Below are 19,274 nucleotides of genomic sequence, written 5' to 3' on the forward strand. Positions count from 1 at the left end.
CTCTTTTAAGGCAGGCATGGTGGTGATGAAATCTCTCAGCAATTCCTTGTCCATACGGATTTTCTTTCTCCTTCGCGTATGAAGCTTAGTTTGGCTGGATACGAAATTCTAGGTTGAGAGTTCTTTTTTTTAAGGATGTTGAATACTGGCCCCCAGTCTCTTCTGGCTTGTAGGGTTTCTGCTAAGAGATCCACTGTGAGTCTGATGGACTTGCCTTTGTGGGTAACCCAACCTTTCTCTCTGGCTGCCCTTACCATTTCTTCCTTCATTTCAACCCTGGTGAATCTGATGATTATGTGCCTTGATATAAATATTTATATAAATATATTTATATAAATATAAATATATTCCTAAGAGGTTGCTCTTCTTAGGAATATATTTGTGGTGTTCTCTATATTTCCTGGACTTGAATATTGGCCTGGCTTGCTAGGTTAGGGAAGTTCTCCTGGATAATATCCTGAAGAGTGTTTTCCAGCTTGGATTCATTCTCTCCATCACATTCAGGTAGACCTATCAAACGTAGATTAGGTCTTTTCACATAATCCCATATTTTTTGAAGACTTTGTTCATTTCTTTTCACGCGTTTTTCTCTATTCTTGCCTTCTCATTTTATTTCATTGAATTGTTCTTCAATCTCTAATGTTCTTTCTTCTGCTTGGTTGATTAGGCTGTTGAAACTTGTGTATGCCTCACGAAGTTCTTGTGCTGTGTTTTTCAGCTCCATCAAGTCATTTATGTTCTTCTCCAAGCTGGTTGTTCTAGGTATCATTTCTTCTAACCTTTTTCCAAGGTTCTTAGTTTCTTTACATTGGGTCAGAACATGATCTTTTAACACAGAGAAGTTTGTTATTACCCACCTTCTGAAGCCTGCTTCTGTCAATTCATCAGATTCATTCTCGTCTTTTTTTGTTCCCTGATGGTGAGGAGTTGTGATCCCTGGGAGGAGAAGAGGTGTTCTGTTCTTTGGTGGTTTCATCCTTTTTGGGCCTTTTCCCCCCTTCTTCATGGATTTATCTCACTTTAATCTTTGAAGTTGGTGGTTTCAGGAGGAGTCTCTGTGCGGACTTTTTTTTTCTATTGAGGTTGGAGTTGTATCTTTTCTGGCCTCTAGAGGGCATTGCTGAGCTCTCTCAGGTAGTAAGCTTGTTGGGTGGGTGGTCCTTTTCTGGAGTTCATTTGCAGATGAGATTGGCCCCACCTTCCCAATGGCATCTCTCCCAGAGCTCAATCTTCCTGGTTTGGGTCAAGCTGGTGTATTTGCTGCCAAGCTTTCTATCGAGCACTTCAGTTCGAGTTCTATGGAGGTGCGGCCTGACAGGCCTTATGGTCTGTTTCCCTGCTTTCAACTCTGCCTTCCTCTGTGGGATGGTCCATTCTGCTAGCATTAGTCCAAACTCCCACTCAGGTCCCTTCAACAACTTGTCAAGCCCAACAGTTGCTACTTCTCAGATTTGCATTGACTATCCATGGCACCCCACCATCTGGCAGGGCCCCTGAGGACCGTGGGTTGCAGGAGGGATGAGGCAAGCACAGGAGCCTAAAAGGAGCACTGAGAGGGTTAAGTCCCCTGACCTTTGAGCCAGCTGCATGTTTCAGGTCAGGACACGGCCCCCCATCTTGATTTGCCCTCCTGGGCGGCTCTCACCCTGTAGCTCCTTCCCTGGGCCCAATTCCAGTGCCCTATCAGTCCCACAGAAAAGAACTTGACATCTCGTTTGGAACTGTGAAGTCCTCCAGCCCTCTGCATCTCATTCACTGGGAGCTGTGTTCCAGCACTGGCTTCTCTCATTGATCTTGGCACCTGCCTCCAGGCTACCTTTTTACTAGCCAGACCAAACTGAAAGAGCAGTGGCTGTACTTCTGAAATAGCAGCAATTTGTCCTAGCTGAAATGAGACTTAAAAAGACTTTTTTAAAGGAGCTCAAATGGTTAAAAGTGAGCTTAATGAAAAGCTAATATCCATGATGTGTATTTGTATGTATACATATGTGTGTGTTTGTATTTAAAAGGACATCATGGTTTTGTTTTGCTTCTCTTGTAGGATCTTGACTTTTTTTTTTGATAGAAGTTTATTCTTCTCAGTTGACTGAATTCTGTTTTCTTCATTAACTTTGGCTGTCTCTCCTTTCTCTTGCACCCTCTGCTGCATGGGGGACCGCAATAGTTTATAATGTCCTGGGGTTCCTTAAAGAAAATGAAGAAGACACTAAGACTCCCTTTAGGGGAGAAACCTGTTTTTCCTTACATAACCCCTAGAATGTAAACAGACCAAAACAGAGACATAGACCAATGGAACAGATCAGAGGCCTCAAGAGCAACACCAAACATCTACAACCATCTGATCTTTGACAAACCTGACAGAAACAAGCAATGGGGGAAAAATTCCCTGTTTAATAAATGGTGGTAGGAAAACTGGCTAGCAGCTTGCAAAAAGCAGAAATGGGACCCCTTCCTGACACCTTACACTAAAATTAACTCCAGATGGATTAAACTAGTTCAACCATTGTGGAAGACAGTGCAGCACTTCCTCAAGGAGCAAGAAATAGAAATTCCATTTGACCCAGCAATCCCATTACTGGAGATATACTCAAAGGATTATAAATCATTCTATTATAAAGACACATGCACATGTATATTCATAGTGGCATTGTTTACAATAGCAAAGACCTGAAACCAACCCAAATACCCATCAATGATAGACAGGACCAAAAAAAATGTGGCACATATACACCATGGAATACTCTGCAACCATGAAAACCAGCGAGTTTGTGTCCTTTGCAGGGATATGGATGAATTTGGAAACCATCATTCTCAGCAAACTGACACAAGAACAGTACATCAAACACCACATGTTCTCACTCACAGGTGGGTGTCGAACAATGAAAACACATGGACATAGGGAGGGGAGCTTCACACTGGGGTCTGTTGCAGGGGTCCAAGGGAGGGACAGCAGGGGGTGGGGAGTTTGGGGAGGGATAACATGGGGAGAAATACCAGATGTAGATGATGGGGGGATAAAGGCAGCAAACCACACTGCCATGTGTGTACCTATGCAACAATCCTGCATGATCTGCACATGTACCCCAGAGCCTGAAGTACAAAAAAAAATTGAAAAAAAAAAAACAGACAAATTTGTCTCAGCTCTTAAATGGCTTACTTTTTTTATTTTTACCTTTATTTAGATGAAAATAGTTATTGCAACAGAGAAAGAGTGTGGTCTAGACACTTAGAAATGTCTTTGATAAAAATCAAAATGTCTTTTAAAAATGTCTTTTTAAAAATAAAAAAAAAAATTTTTAAGTATTACATGGTATAATCCCATAATAATTCTCCCTTTATGGAGACCCAGGATTCAATGTGGGCTCAAGATAGATCATTCCTATCTAAATAAAATTGATCTCCTTATACAATCCTATGATAGATTTCTATAATTTTATGTTTGATTTGGCATCCAACTTTAATCTCCCTCTAGTGCTACCAAACATTTTCTCTCTGTACCTTATGATTTCAATTTTCCTATTTGATTTTGACCTTACCTGTTTTATTTAATATACAAATTTAAGGCCATTTAGCTGAAAGCTGTCCAGGGTTGTGAAACAGGTCATCAAAAATTTGAAAGTCTAAGATAGAAAAACAAAAGGTTTTTATAAATCTATAAAACATGCTCCTATTGGCATGCCTAATACCTCTATATATTTATGTGTTGCATATACAATTTTTCACTACTGAAAATATGTAAAAGAGCTCTAATTAATTGACTTAAGAAAATAAGCCAAATTACTTTATCAGGAAAAAATAAAAGACTAGTTAAATGCTTATTCAAGTTTATATAACTTAAGTAAAAGCTTTAGTAAATAAGCTAGCTTTAAAATCATTGGTAAAGTAATATTGGAAATATCTTAAGAATTGCCAGCATACATTTTTTGTTTGCAATTTATAATCAAGCAATTTTATACTTATCACTGACAAATACTATAAGATGTCATAATTTGGCATAAGGCTTTAGGTAGTCATGTCCTCAGGTAGTAAGTTTTGTTTTGGGAAATAACTGTTATTGTCTTCGTCTCAAAGCTAAACTATAAACTAAGTTCCTCCCAAAGTTAATTTGGCCTATGCCTGGGAATAAACAAAAACACCCTGGAGGTTAGAAGCAAGCTGGAATTAGTTAGGTCAAATCTGTTTTTACTGTCTCAGTTATAATTTTGCAGTGGTAGTTCCATAACTGAATACTGACAGTCACAATTTTTATAAATAGTATAGATAAATGGTTAAAATAAAATAATTAAGTAAATGTAATAGGATAAATACTTGCAGAGAAACTCATCATAATTCAGAATCTAAAGTTATACTGAATTAATAATATATATTTTATTATTTGGGTATCTTCCAATAAAACTATATTAGTAAGAAACCATTTCTTTCTTAAGAAAAAAAAGGGTGCCCTTTTAAAAAAGGTGAACAATTTTTATGTAATTCAAAGCTTATTTAAAGGTCATGTATAAAACTAAGTAAAAGGAACCAGGAAATCAAAGAGATGTAAACAAAGTTATACAAATAAAGATGTCTTTTTTTTTGGTAGGAAATCTTAAAGAGAAACAATTTCACATGAGAAAGAATCTTGTATGATAAATTTAGTCTGAGAGTAAAATGACTGGTTGTTTAAAAAACAGGGATGTTCAGGACAAACCAGAAATTTCAAGCATGTTAGAAATGGTCTGTGTACGTCATAATAAGAGGATTTATGAGAAAAAAAGAAACAAGAACTTTTTCTGTTTTTAATTATACTTTAAGTTCTGGGATACATGTGCAGAATGTGCAGGCTTTGTTATATAGACATACATGTTCCATGGTGGTTTGCTGCACTCATCAACCCATCATCTACATTAGGTATTTCTCCTAATGTTTTTACTTCCCTTGCCCCTGACCCCTGAACAGATACTGGGGTGTGATGTTCCCCTCCCTGTGTTCATGTGTTCTCATTGTTCAACTCCCACTTCAGTGACAACATGTGGTGTTTGGTTTTCTGTTCCTATGTTAGTGTGCTCAGAATTATAGTTTCCAGCTTCATCCATGTCCCTGCAAAGGACATTAACTTATTCTTTTTTATAGGTACATAGTATTCCATGGTGTATATGCGCCACATTTTCTTCATGCAGTATATCATTGATGGACATTTGGGTTGGTTCCAAGTCTGCTATTGTGAATAGTGCTGCAATAAACATATGTGTGCATCTACCTTTTTAGTATAATAATTCATAATCCTTTGGGTATATACCCAGTAATGGGATTGCTGGGTCAAATGGTATTTCTAATTCTAGATCCTTGAGGAATTTCACAATGGTTGAATTAATTTATACTATCCCAAACAGTGTGAAGGTGTTTCTATTTCTTTACATCTTCTACAGCAGCTGTTGGAGTTTTTCATAATCACCATTCTAAGTGGTGTAAGATGGTATTTCATTACAGTTTTGATTTGCACTGCTCTAATGAACAGTGATGATAAGCTTTTTTTCATATATTTATTGTCTGCCTAAATGTCTCTTTTTGAGAAATGTTTGTTCATTTCCTTCACCCACTTTTTTGATGGGGTTGTTTTTCTCTTGTATATTTGTTTAAGTTCCTTGTAGATTCTGGATATCAGCCCTTTGTCAAATGGATAGATTGCAAGAATTGTCTCTCATTCTGTAGGTTGCCTGTTTTCTCTGATGATAGTTTATTTTGCTGTGCAGAAGCGCTTTCGTTTAATTAGATCCCATTTGTAAATTTCGGCTTTTGTTGTCATTGCTTTTAGTGTTTTAGTCATAAAGTATTTGTTCATGCCTATGTCCTGAATGGTATTGCCTAAGTTTTCTTCTAGAATTTTCACAGTTTTAGGTATTACATTTAAGTCTTTAATCAATCTTGAGTAATATTTGTAAAAGGTGTAAGGAAGGGGTTCAGTTTCAGTTTTCTGCATATGGCTGGCCAGTTTTCCCAACACCATTTATTAAACAGGGAATCCTTTCCTAATTACTTGTTTTTGTCAGGTTTGTCAAAGATCAGATGGTTGTAGATGTGTGGAGTTATTTCTGAGGCTTCTGTAATGTTCTGTTGGTCTATGTTTCTGTTTTGGTACCAGTACCATGCTCTTTTTGTAACTATAGCCTTGAGTAAAGTTTTAAGTCAGGTAGTGTGATGCCTTAGAATTGTCTTCACTATATGGACTCTTTTTGGGTTCTGTATGAAATTTAAAGTAGTTTTTTCTAATTCTGTGAAAAAAGTCAATGGTAGCTTGAAGGGAATAGCAGTGAATCTATAAATCACCTTGGGCAATATGGCCATTTTTATAATACTGATTCTTCCTATCCATAAGCATGGAGTATTTTTCCATTTGTTTGTGTCCTCTCTTATTTCCTTGAGCAGTGTTTTGTAGTTCTCCTTAAAGATGCCGGTTACATTCCTTGTCAGTTTTATTACTAGGTATTTTATTCTCTTTGTAACAATTGTGAATGGGAGTTCACGCATGATTTTGGTCTTTGTTTGTCTATTATTGGTGCATAGGAATGTTTTTGATTTTTGCACATTGATTTTGTATCCTGAGACTTTGCTGAATTTGCTTATCAGCTTAAGGATATTTTGGGCTGAGACGATGGGATTTTCTAAATATAAAATCTTGTCATCTGCATTCCCCTCTTTCTAATTGAACATGCTCTATTTCTTTCTCTTGCCTTATCGGCCTGGCCAGAACTTCCAATACTATGTGGAATAGGAGTGGTGAGAGGACATCCTTGTCTTGTGCTGGTTTTCAAAGGGAATGCTTTCAGGTTTTGCCCATTAAGCATGACATTGGCTGTGAGTTTGTCATAAATATCTCTTATTATTTTGAAATACATTCCATCAGTATGCAGTTTGTTGAATGTTTTTAGCATGAAGGGATGTTGAATTTTATAGAAGGCCTTTTCTGCATTTATTGAGATAATCATGTGGTTTTTCTCATTGGTTTTGTTTATGTGATGGGCTACATTTATTGATTTGTGTATGTTGAGCCAGCCTTGCATTCTAGGATGAAGCTGACTCAATCATGGTGGATAAGCTTTTTGGTGTGATGCTGAATTTGGTTTGCCAGTATTTTATTGAGGATTTTTGCACTGATGTTCATCAGTGATATAGGCCTGAAATTTTCTCTTTTTTTGTTGTGTCTCTACCAGGTTTTGGTATCAAGATGATGCTGGCCTCATAAAATGTATTGGGGGGAATCCCTCTTTTTCTATCGTTTGAAATAGTTTGAGAAAGAATGGTACCAGCTCCTCTTTGTACCTCTGGTAGAATTCAGCTGTGAATCCATCTGGTCCTGGGCTTTTTTTGATTGATAGGCTATTAATTACTGCCTCAATTTCAGAACTTGTTATTGGTGTATTCAGGGATTTGGCTGCTTCCTGGTTTAGTCTTGGGAGGGTGTATGCATTCAGGAATGTATCCATTTTTTCAAAGTTTTCTAGTTTATTTATATAGACATGTTTATGGTATTCTCTGATGGTAATTTGTATTTCTGTGGGATCAGTGGTGATATCCCTTTTGTCATTTTTTATTTTGTCTATTTGATTTTTCTCTCTTTTATTCTTCATTAGTCTGGCTATTTTGTTAATCTTTTCAAAAACCCAGCTCCTAGATTCACTGATTTTTTGAAGGTTTTTTTGTGTCTTTATATACTTCACTTCTGCTCTGATCTTAGATATCTCTTATTTTTTTGCCAGCTTTTGAATTTGTTTGCTCTTGCTTCTCTAGTTTTTTAAATTGTGATGTTAGGATGTCAATTTCAGATCTTCCCCACTTTCTCATGTGGGCATTTGGTGCTACATATTTCCCTCTAAACACTTCTCTAGCTGTGTCCCAGAGATTCTGATATGTTGTGCCTTTCTTCTCATTCATTTTAGAGAACTTATTTATTTCTGCCTTAATTTCCTTATTTGCCTAGTAGTCATTCAGGAGCAAATTGTTAAGTTTCCATGTAGTTGTGCTGTTTTGAGTGAGTTTAAAAAAAACTTTCATATGATGAAGTTGTCACATTATTATTAGGTTTTGGTTTGCATCAGAAAAAAACTTAGAACTAATATTTTTTTAAAAATTAAGGTTATTACATCCATTTATCTCTCCACCTGCGCTTTTTTCAAATTAGTTTAGTTATTAAAACATTCATCAAAAGTATATCTTTTATATATTTTTAGTAGAAATGGGGTCTCACCACCTTGGTCAGGCTGGCCTTGAACTCCTTACCTCAAATCATCCACCCTCCTCAGCCTCCCAAAGTGCTGGGACTACAGTCATCAGCCACTGAGAATTAGCCGAGCATGGTGGTGCACCCCTGTAGTCACACCTAATTGTGGGGCTGAGGCAGGAGAATCACTTGAACCTGGGAGGCAGAAGTTGCAGTGAGCTGAGATCACACTGTTGTGCTCCAGCCTGGGCAACAAAAGTGAAACTTCATCTAAAAAAAAAACCAGTATATATCTTTTAAAACAATGTGAATCTACTTAGCATCCATAACTATAAACTTCAAAATGGTTAAGATGATAAAAATAAAGGCACATATTACCCTAATTAGCATAACATTAAAAAATTTAAACTATGTATGAACAACCAAGTCATTAATAGAATTGTGAAAAGTGTTCCTGTTTTCTAATATTAAGTTATATCTCTTTCTAAAAAGCTTCTGGGTTAGAAAAACAAATGCAAATGTTAGTTTAATAACATGGAGTTCCTACTGTTGAATTGCAAAAAAGAAAGAAATGTAAATCAATATTAAGCCACCAATTAGTAGTCAGACACCTTCTGTGTTAAAAATTTAGGTAAAATGTAAAAGATTTCAATATTACTTAGTAAAAATAAATACAGAAGGATTATATAAACATCCACATTTCAAGTTCATGCATATTCAGTAAATTACATATTTTGGCAAAAGAGGTAGCTATATAGTCTCTCTGATTTTATCAGGGTGAAATATAACCTAAATATAACATTTTAGTTTACCCATCATTTTTGAATTATTATCTTATCTCAAGCTTAACTAGAATACCCTAAGTTTCTTCTACTTGTAGGTTAGATTATCATTGCTAACACCATATATTTAACAACAGAGATGTAAACCTATGTATTTAATTAATGAGAGCTATAACAATCGATGTCTTTATATAAAACACTGCTAATTATGTGAGCCTATAGAATCACTTCACCTTTACTTTTTTTTACACAACGTGTCTGTTTAATTGATGCATTTTATTTTATTTTATTTCTGGAATTTTAGTTTTTATTTGTATGTGTCCCACCTTTTCTATGTTTCTTTTTATTAACCTTAAGTTCTGGGATACATGTGCAGAATGTGTAGGTTTGTTACACAGGTATACATGTGCCATAGTGGTTTGCTTCACCTACCAACCTGTCATCTATGTTTTAAGCCCCACATGCATTAGGTATTTGTGTTGATGCTCTCCTTTCCCTTGCCCCCCAGCTCCTGACAATTCCTGGTGTGTGATGTTCCCTTCCCTGTGTCCATGTGTTCTCATGGTTCAACTTCCACTTATGAGTGAGACCATGTGGTGTTTGTTTTTCTGTTTCTGTGTTAGTTTGCTGAGAATTATGGCTTCTAGCTTCATCCATGTTCCTGCAAAGGACATGAACTTATTCTTTTTTATGGCTTCTGCAGGCACTTTAAGGTACATGAACATTGCGTTACAGGGCTTTGAATCCTGGGTCTAAAAAGGATTTAAATTTAGCAACACACCAAGTCCTGCTAAATTTTAAAGAGTGACAGGAATTAAACCCCATCTTCAGTCCCAGTGGAAGATGCCAATCAAAATAAACTGTATTTATGAGACACAGGGCCAGAAATTAAAGCTGTTCAACTCCTCAAGACCCAGGGGCTATCATAGAAGAGGTGGACATGTGTGATTGTAACGGCCAATTTTGAGAGATAAAATAAGTCCAGCTTCTCTATAAATTAATCATTAATGTGAAAGGCACATGGATTCAGGATCAGCATACGGGCCATTGTGTCAGATTAACAGGGTTTTCTTGAAGCATTTACTGATTCCTAAATAAAGGTTATAATGATTATACAATAGGCACATGGAAGTTATATCTTATGATCAAGATTAAAATTTTATACTTTATATAATTTTGAAAAACAAATTTAATTGGCTTCTAGCTGTTTTTATTAGGGCTTATTATTTGGAAAATTAAGTTTCCTCTCTCAAAGATTGAAGGTTTTTACCTTTTTTATTGAAGTCCTTGAGTTATCCCTTTGGTCAAATGAATGACCTATTTTACAATGATCTATGATATCAAGTGTTTTAAACCTTTGATATTTCACGAACTTTCCAAAATCAAATTTTAGATTGTTTTCTTCTGATCTAATTAATCCTTTAAGGCATTAGGTTTCCTAAAGTCCCAAAATAAAGTAATTTGGCTTCTTTGCTATAAAAATTATATAGGAAACATAGTCAAATATTAATAGTGTTTGATGTTTTCATTTGTTTGTTGTTGTTGTTGTTGTTTTGAGACAGAGTGTCTCTCTGGGAGACTCTGGAGGGTGGAGTGCAATGGCACGATCTCAGCTAACTGCAACCTCCGCCTCCCAAGTTCAGGTGATTCTCCTGCCTCAGCCTCATGGGGAGCTAGGACTACAGGCACATGCCCCACACCTGGCTATTTTTTTTGTATTTCTCATAGAGACAGAGTTTCACCATGTTAGCCAGGATGGTCTTGATCTCCTGACCTCATGATCTGCCTGCCTTGGCCTCTCAAAGTGCTGGCATTACAGGCGTGAGCCACCATGCTGGGCCAAGTTTTTTGACTGTCTTTGTATAAATATGTTATTAGTATGTGTTCAAAAATCATGGGAAACTCATATAATTCTGCTATGACTTAGTGTACATTATCAGCAATAATTATAACTTACATCAAATTATTGTGTTCCACAGAGATAGCAGATTTCCTTGTCAATTGTGTTCTTGATTATGGCTGCCCTAAAACCTTCTGTTATCCACAGAAAAGTTTTGTATTGCTTTGATTCTCTTTAGAAGGTGATTTTATAATCAACTATAGAACTCCAACAGGTGTCCTTAAATGCAGGTTTCTGATAACTTCGGAGATTGTAACATTAGAACAGAGAAAACAACTTTCATGACTCTCATGGAAAACTGAAATGTTCATGAATATCAAGCAGAGCAGGAGTTAACTGTGTAAACTGAACTAATAGAAGCATAAAGCAATCTTTTTATTTTGTTTTTCAGAGTCTAGAAAACTTCTAGGCTATTTGCAGCTTTTAACAATTGAGTCGGGAGAGGACTCAAGATGGCGCTGTGAGAACAACCCAGGATTGGAGCTCTTCTCGTTGAATCCGCAAACGGTGAGTCAGAGCGGCATTTCCAGACTGATCTTTGTTGTCCACAGAACGGGGAAACTCCCAAGTATAAAAAAGACACGGGACGCCAGGCAGTAGGTCTGCCTGGCGAAGCCGGCAGCCGGGGCGGCGGCGGCCGGCCCTACCCAGCAATCCCCACAGGGCGCGCTTGTCCGGGTGCCCTGTTGAACCGGCAACCTGAGACTTGAGAGGGCTGGACTTGAGACTGAACAAGACTTGGACAGTAGGCCAGCCCAGGGGATTGCAGGGATTGGGATACCCAGTGGGATGAACAAAACCGCGATTTCAAACTATCCCGAGCAGACGGTCCGAGACGCTCTGTGGGGGAGGGGCGTCCACCACTACCGAGGCAACCCGCCCCAACTGAGATACACTCCCACTGCTGACGCAGCCTGCCGTTGCTGAGGCAACACGCTACAACGAAGAGACTCCGCCGCAGGGCGTGGCAGAGACCACAGCAGAGCCAGCAGGAACAGCGCGAATCACACAACAGCAGGGTGGAGCCTCGACAGCCAAACAGTAGCTAGTCTGCCTTCTAGCTGGGCAGGACACCTGATCGGACATCCAAAAATAAAGCCCAAACCCCTCAACACAGAGCATTTGAGAAAAAAAAAAAAGGGTTTTTTAATGAGCTCTGTTGCAGCAGAATCAAACATAGCAGCCTAACAGCCCTGAATGAACAACAGAGTGCACAGCTCAGCAATTAAACCCCTATAAAGTATAAACTGTCTCCTCAAGCAGCTCCCTGACCCCTCTATATCCAAAAGACTGACATTAGGCAGGCATCATCCTGGGACAAAGAGAGCAGAAAAAGAAACTGGTAGCATCCCTTGCTGTGCCACAGCTACTAGAGGTGCACCCCAGACAAGCAGGGTCTGGAGCGGACCTCAGCAGTCGTACAGCGAAGGGGCTAGACTGGTAGAAGGAAAACCAAGCAACAGAAATCCTTCATCATCAACTTCTGGGTGTCCACTCAGAGACCCAAACGAAAAGTCAGCAACTACGCAGACGACCAGCGGACAAATCCACAAAGATGGGAAGAAACCAGTGCAAAAAGGAGGAAAACACCCGAAACCAGAACACCTCGCCTCCTAGAAAGGACCAAAACTCCTCACCAGCAAGGGAGCAAAGCTGGACGGAGAATGACTGTGACGAAATGACGGAATTAGACTTCAGAAGATGGATAATGAGAAACTTTTGTGAGCTAAAAGATCATGTATTAAATCAATGCAAAGAAACTAAGAACCTTGAAAAAAGATTTGAAAAAAGATTCGAGGAAATGATAAGAATGGATACCTTAGAGAGGAATATGAATGAATTAAAGGAGCTGAAAAACACAATACGAGAACTTCGTGAAGCAAACACAAGTTTCAGTAGCCGAATTGACCAAGCAGAAGAAAGAATATCTGAAGTCGAAGACCAACTCAATGAAATAAAACGAGAAACCAAGATCAGAGAAAAAAGTGCAAAAAGGAATGAACAAAGTCTCCAAGAAATGTGGGACTATGTGAAAAGACCTAACCTACGTTTGATAGGTGTACCAGAAGGGGACGAAGAGAATGAATCCCAGCTGGAAAATACTCTTCAGGACATCATCCAGGAAAATTTCCCCCACCTAGCAAGACAGGCCAACACTCAATTGCAGGAAATACAGAGAACACCACAAAGATATTCCGCAAGAAGAGCAACCCCAAGGCACATAATCGTCAGATTCAACAGGGTTGAAATAAAGGAGAGAATACTAAGGGCAGCAAGAGAGAAAGGTCGGGTCACCCACAAAGGGAAGCCCATCAGACTCACAGCAGATCTCTCGGCAGAAACACTACAAGCCAGAAGAGAGTGGGGGCCAACATTCAACATTCTTAAAGAAAAGAACTTTCAACCCAGAATTTCATATCCAGCCAAACTGAGCTTCAGAAGTGAAGGAAGAATAAAATCCTTTGTGAACAAGCAAGTACTCAGAGATTTTGTCACCACCAGGCCTGCTTTACAAGAGCTCCTAAAAGAGGCACTACACATAGAAAGGATCAACCAGTACCAGCCATTCCAAAATCACACTGAATGCTAAAGAGCTTCAACATAATGAAGAATCTACAACAACTAACAGGCAAAACAGCCACTTAGCATCAAAATGGCAGTATCAAATTCACACATAACAATATTAACCCTAAATGTAAATGGACTAAATGCACCAATCAAAAGACACAGACTGGCAAATTGGATAAAAATCCAAAACCCATCAGTGTGCTGTATCCAGGAAACCCATCTCACATGCAAGGATACACAAAGGCTCAAAATAAAAGGATGGAGGAAGATTTACCAAGCTAATGGAAAGCAAAAAAAAGGCAGGAGTTGCAAATCTCATCTCTGATAAAATAGACTTTAAAGCAACAAAGATCAAAAGAGACAAAGAAGGCCATTACATAATGGTAAAAGGATCGATACAACAAGAAGAGCTAACGATCCTAAACATATATGGACCCAACACAGGAGCACCCAGATACATAAGGCAAGTTCTTAATGACTTACAAAAGGACTTAGACTCCCACACAATAATAGTGGGAGACTTTAACACTCCACTGTCAATACTAGACAGATCAACCAGACAGAAAATCAACAAGGATATCCAGGGCTTGAACTCAGACCTGGAGCAAGTGAACCTGGTGGACATTTACAGAACTCTCCACCCCAAATCCACAGAATACACATTCTTCTCAGCACCACATCACACCTACTCTAAAATTGACCACATAATTGGAAGTAAAGTACTGCTCAACAAATGCAAAACAACTGAAATCATAACAAACAGCCTCTCAGACCATAGTGCAATCAAGTTAGAACTCAGAATTCAGAAACCAACCCAGAACTGCACAGCTTCATGGAAACTGAACAACTGGCTCTTGAATGTTGACTGGGTAAACAACGAAATGAAGGCAGAAATAAAGAAGTTCTTTGAAACCAATGAGAACGAAGACACAACATGCCAGAACCTCTGGGACACATTTAAAGCAGTCTCTAGAGGAAAACAATAAGTGCCCATATGAGGAGAATGGAGAGATCCAAAATTGACACCCTATCATCAAAATTGAAAGAGCTAGAGGAGCAAGATCAAAAAAACTCAAAACCCAGCAGAAGACAAGAAATTACTAAGATCAGAGCTGAGCTGAAGGAGATTGAGACACGAAAAACCCTTCAAAAAATCAATAAATCCAAGAGCTGGTTTTTTGAAAAGATCAACAAAATAGACAGACCACTAGCCAGATTGATTAAAAAGAAAAGAGAGAACAACCAAATAGATGCAATAAAAAATGATAAAGGGGAAATCACCACAGATTCCACAGAAATTCAAACCATCATCCGAGAATATTACAAACAACTATATGTGCATAAACTAGTAAACCTGGAAGAAATGGATAAATTCCTGGACTCCTGTGTCCTCCCAAGCCTAAACCAGGAGAAAGCTGAAACTATGAATAGACCAATAACAAGGTCTGAAGTCGAGGCAGCAATTAAGAGCCTACCTCACAAAAAAAGCCCAGGTCCAGACGGGTTCACAGCCGAATTCTACCAGGCACACAAGGAGGAGCTGGTACCATTCCTTCTAAAACTATTTCAAAAAATCCAAAAAGAGGGAATCCTTCCCAAATCATTTTATGAGACCAACATCATCCTGATACCAAAACCCGGCAGAGACCCAACGAGAAAAGAAAACTTCAGGCCAATATCCATGATGAACATAGATGCAAAAATCTTCAATAAAATATTGGCAAGCCGATTGCAACAGCAAATCAAAATTCATCATGATCAAGTAGGATTCATCCCGGGGATGCAAGGCTGGTTCAACATACGCAAGTCTATCAACGTAATTCACCACATAAACAGAACCAAAAATAAAAACCACATGATTATCTCAATTGACGCAGAGAAGGCATTTGACAAAATTCAACAGCCCTTTATGTTAAAAACCCTCAATAAACTCGGTATCGATGGAACGTATCTCAAAGTAATAAAAGCTATTTATGACAAACCAACAGCCAATATCATACTGAATGGGCAAAAACTGGAAGCATTCCCTCTGAAATCTGGCACTAGACAAGGATGCCCTCTCTCACCACTCCTATTCAATATAGTTCTGGAAGTTCTAGCCAGAGCAATCAGGCAAGAAAAAGAAATAAAGCGTATTCAAATAGGAAAGGTGGAAGCCAAATTGTCTCTATTTGCAGACGACATGATAGTATACCTAGAAGACCCCATTGCCTCAGCCCAAAAACTCCTGAAACTGATAAACAACTTCAGCAAAGTCTCAGGATATAAAATCAATGTGAAAAAATCACAAGCATTCGTCTACACCAATAACAGACTTAAAGAAAGCCAAATCAAGAGCGAACTGCCATTTGCAATTGCTACAAAAAGAATAAAATACCTTGGAATACAACTCACAAGGAACGTAAGGGACCTCTTCAAGGAGAACTACAAACCACTGCTCAACGAAATCAGAGAGGACACAAACAGATGAAGAAACATTCCATGTTCATGGTTAGGAAGAATTAATATCGTGAAAATGGCTATACTGCCCAAAGTAATTTACAGAATCAACGCTATCCCCATCAAGCTACCATTGACTTTCTTCACAGAACTGGAAAAAACCACCATGAACTTCATATGGAACCAAAAGAGAGCCCGCATAGCCAAGTCAATTCTAAGCAAAAAGAACACAGCGGGGGGCATCACACTACCGGATTTCAAACTATACTACAAGGCTACAGTAATCAAAACAGCATGGTACTGGTACCAAAACAGAGATATAGACCAATGGAACAAAACAGAGGCACCAGAGGCAACACAACATACATACAACTATACAATCTTTGATAAACCTGACAAAAACAAGCAATGGGGAAAGGATTCCATGTTTAACAAATGGTATTGGGAAAACTGGCTAGCCATGTGCAGAAAGCAGAAACTGGACCCCTTCCTGACACCTTACACTAAAATTAACTCCAGATGGATTAAAGACTTAAACATAAGACCTGGCACCATAAAAACCCTAGAAGGAAATCTAGGCAAAACCATCCAGGACATAGGAGTAGGCAAGGACTTCATGAACAAAACACCAAAAGCATTGGCAACAAAAGCCAAAATAGACAAATGGGACCTAATGAAACTCCACAGCTTCTGCACGGCAAAAGAAACAGTCACTAGAGTGGATCGGCAACCAACAGAATGGGAAAAAAATTTCGCAGTCTACTCATCTGACAAAGGGCTGATATCCAGAATTTACAAAGAACTCAAGCAGATTTACAGGAAAAAAACAAACAAGCCCATTCAAAAGTGGGCAAAGGATATGAATAGACACTTTACGAAAGAAGACATATATGAGGCCAACAATCATATGAAAAAATGCTCATCGTCACTGGTCATCAGAGAGATGCAAATCAAAACCACATTGAGATACCATCTCACGCCAGTTAGAATGGCGATCATTAAAAAATCTGGAGACAACAGATGCTGGAGAGGATGTGGAGAAAAAGGAACACTTTTACACTGTTGGTGGGAGTGTAAATTAGTTCAACCATTGTGGAAGACAGTGTGGCGATTCCTCAAGGCCTTAGAAATAGAAATTCCATTTGACCCAGCAATCCCATTACTGGGTATATATCCAAAAGACTATAAATTGTTCTACTATAAGGACACATGTACACGAATGTTCATTGCAGCACTGTTTACAATAGCAAAGACCTGGAATCAACCCAAATGCCCATTGATAATAGACTGGATTGGAAAAATGTGGCACATATACACCATGGAATATTATGCAGCAATCAGAAATGATGAGTTCGTGTCGTTTGTAGGGACATGGATGAATCTGGAAAACATCATCCTCAGCAAACTGACACAAGAACAGAAAATGAAACACCGCATATTCTCACTCATAGGTGGGTGATGAAAAATGAGAACACATGGACACAGAAAGGGGAGTACTAAACACTGGGGTCTATTGGGGGGAAAAGGGGAGGGCCAGTGGGAGGGGGAGGTGGGGAGGGATAGCCTGGGGAGAAATGCCAAATGTGGGTGAAGGGGAGAAGAAAAGCAAAGCACACTGCCATGTGTGTACCTACGCAACTGTCTTGCATGCTCTGCTCATGTACCCCAAAACCTATAATCCAATAAAAAATTAAAAAAAAAACAATTGAGTCAAGTATATTCCTATGAACAGAATTTGAACCATATTTGTTTCTCTCTACCTGATTTCTCTAGAAACTATTTGTGAAAATTTTTAACTTACGACAATACAGTTATTTGCATAAGTGCAATAAGAATCTGTTCTCATTTGTAACAGGACACAATCCGAGAAACTGGTCATTTTACCAAGGCTTTTACTGGAATTCAGTGTTTGCCTTAAGGAATCAAATTTGACTTACGGCACCAATAAAAGCCCCTTGGAAAAACTGGCCTCATATTTTTGTCTACATAGCCCCTGTACAGGGTTCTTGACTTGTGATGAGTAAAGAATAACACTTTCTGACAGGCCCAGAAGCCCCAAGTATATCTTGGAACTGCTAGAGGGGATTACCTGACTCATAGGTATTTGATGGCACAAATCCATGGCTGGGCTCACCTTTAAAAAAGACTTATTTGAAGTTCCTTCTATGGAACAAAGTTTCATCAAAGCCAAATTAAAAGCCTATAAAAATTATTATTCTTGCTGTACTGCATACAAATAATTAGGCCAAGTATAATAAAGCAAACCAGTCCTACCATGATTTGTCTTTAGTAAATATGGGAATGTGGAGAGAGAAAAATTATGTTTCAAAACCTATAGTAGACCTGTTTTTAGATTCTAGTCTTGCCTAATATTTTTCAAGTTTTATTATTGTCTATAGTTCGGACTGAAGCATAATTTTTCTTGTTTTCAAAATAATGTTTTGAAAATGGCTACTAGATTTCAAAATAATGTTTTTAATTTTTTTCCTTTTTTTCTCCTATTTTTTTCTAATTTGGAGTCACTGAAAACGAACTGTAATTTTGTAAAGCCCTGCACACTGAAACTAGAGAACTTAATCTTCAGAAGAAAATAATAGCAACTTATTTACATAGATAAGCCACTTTCATACCTGCCTGCTGATGTATGAAGGGACTTCAGAGTAATGTGGCTTATATCAATTTTCCAGGACTGTTCTTTTGTTTGTTGTTATTTTTCTCCTTTCCTCCCCCTATTTTCTCTTCCTAGGACATGAGACTTCACAACCTTCTAAAAAAAGAGTCTTCCCAATAATGTAGGACTTACCTGTCTAGGAATAAACCATCTGAGCCATGAGAGATGAGACAAAGCCAGAGAGTCATTTTTTCCTAAAATGGTTTCTCCAAAAGATTTTTAACAAGGGAGGATATGTGAAAGGAAAATACCTTGGGCCCTCAAAATCACTAAAAGTCAAGCTGAGAACTGCTTAGAACAAACCTGTTTCCCATTCTATGCAAAGTGATCTTTCTGCTCACAGAGAACAAACCTGTTTCCCATTCTATGCAAAGTCATCTTTCTGCTCACAGAGATAAATGCATATTTGATTGCTTCTTTTGGAGAAACTCAAAAGAATGAAACCATTTTTCTCTTATTTACCTATGACCTGGAAGCCTCTGCACACCAACCACCAATGCTTTCTTAATTTTTCCAAAAAAGGCGTCTCAAAATTCTTTCTACCTTGGAGAACGTTTCTAAAAGATTAAGGAAGAAAAGCATAAAATGTTGGGAACTACAGAAGTGAGCAGGTTGCTTGTCTTCTTTCTCTAAGAGGAACGGGCCAACTTGGCACTGGCAGAACACAGATGTGCTGAAGTTATAACAAAAATAAAGAGAAAAGCTGATTCCTAAATGTTC

At 38.3% G+C, this 19,274-nt stretch overlaps 2 protein-coding genes across 8 annotated transcripts in view; one reads left to right on the forward strand and one right to left on the reverse strand.

The window, feature by feature from the left end:
* Positions 1-19,274, reverse strand: part of GLYAT (glycine-N-acyltransferase) — a 182,317-nt gene that overhangs the window by 87,219 nt on the left and 75,824 nt on the right. The window lies entirely within an intron of this gene.
* LOC100895047 (glycine N-acyltransferase-like protein 1) overlaps positions 1-19,274 on the forward strand; it is a 113,998-nt gene that overhangs the window by 32,264 nt on the left and 62,460 nt on the right. For all 7 annotated transcript variants that reach the window (XM_009008173.5, XM_054240915.2, XM_054240919.2 and 4 more), the window contains exon 2: positions 11,268-11,383. The gene's annotated coding sequence lies outside the window, so the exon portion shown is untranslated. The remainder of the gene's footprint in view (positions 1-11,267; positions 11,384-19,274) is intronic.

Source organism: Callithrix jacchus, chromosome 10, assembly GCF_049354715.1.
Source record: "Callithrix jacchus isolate 240 chromosome 10, calJac240_pri, whole genome shotgun sequence".
Lineage (NCBI taxonomy): Eukaryota > Metazoa > Chordata > Mammalia > Primates > Cebidae > Callithrix > Callithrix jacchus.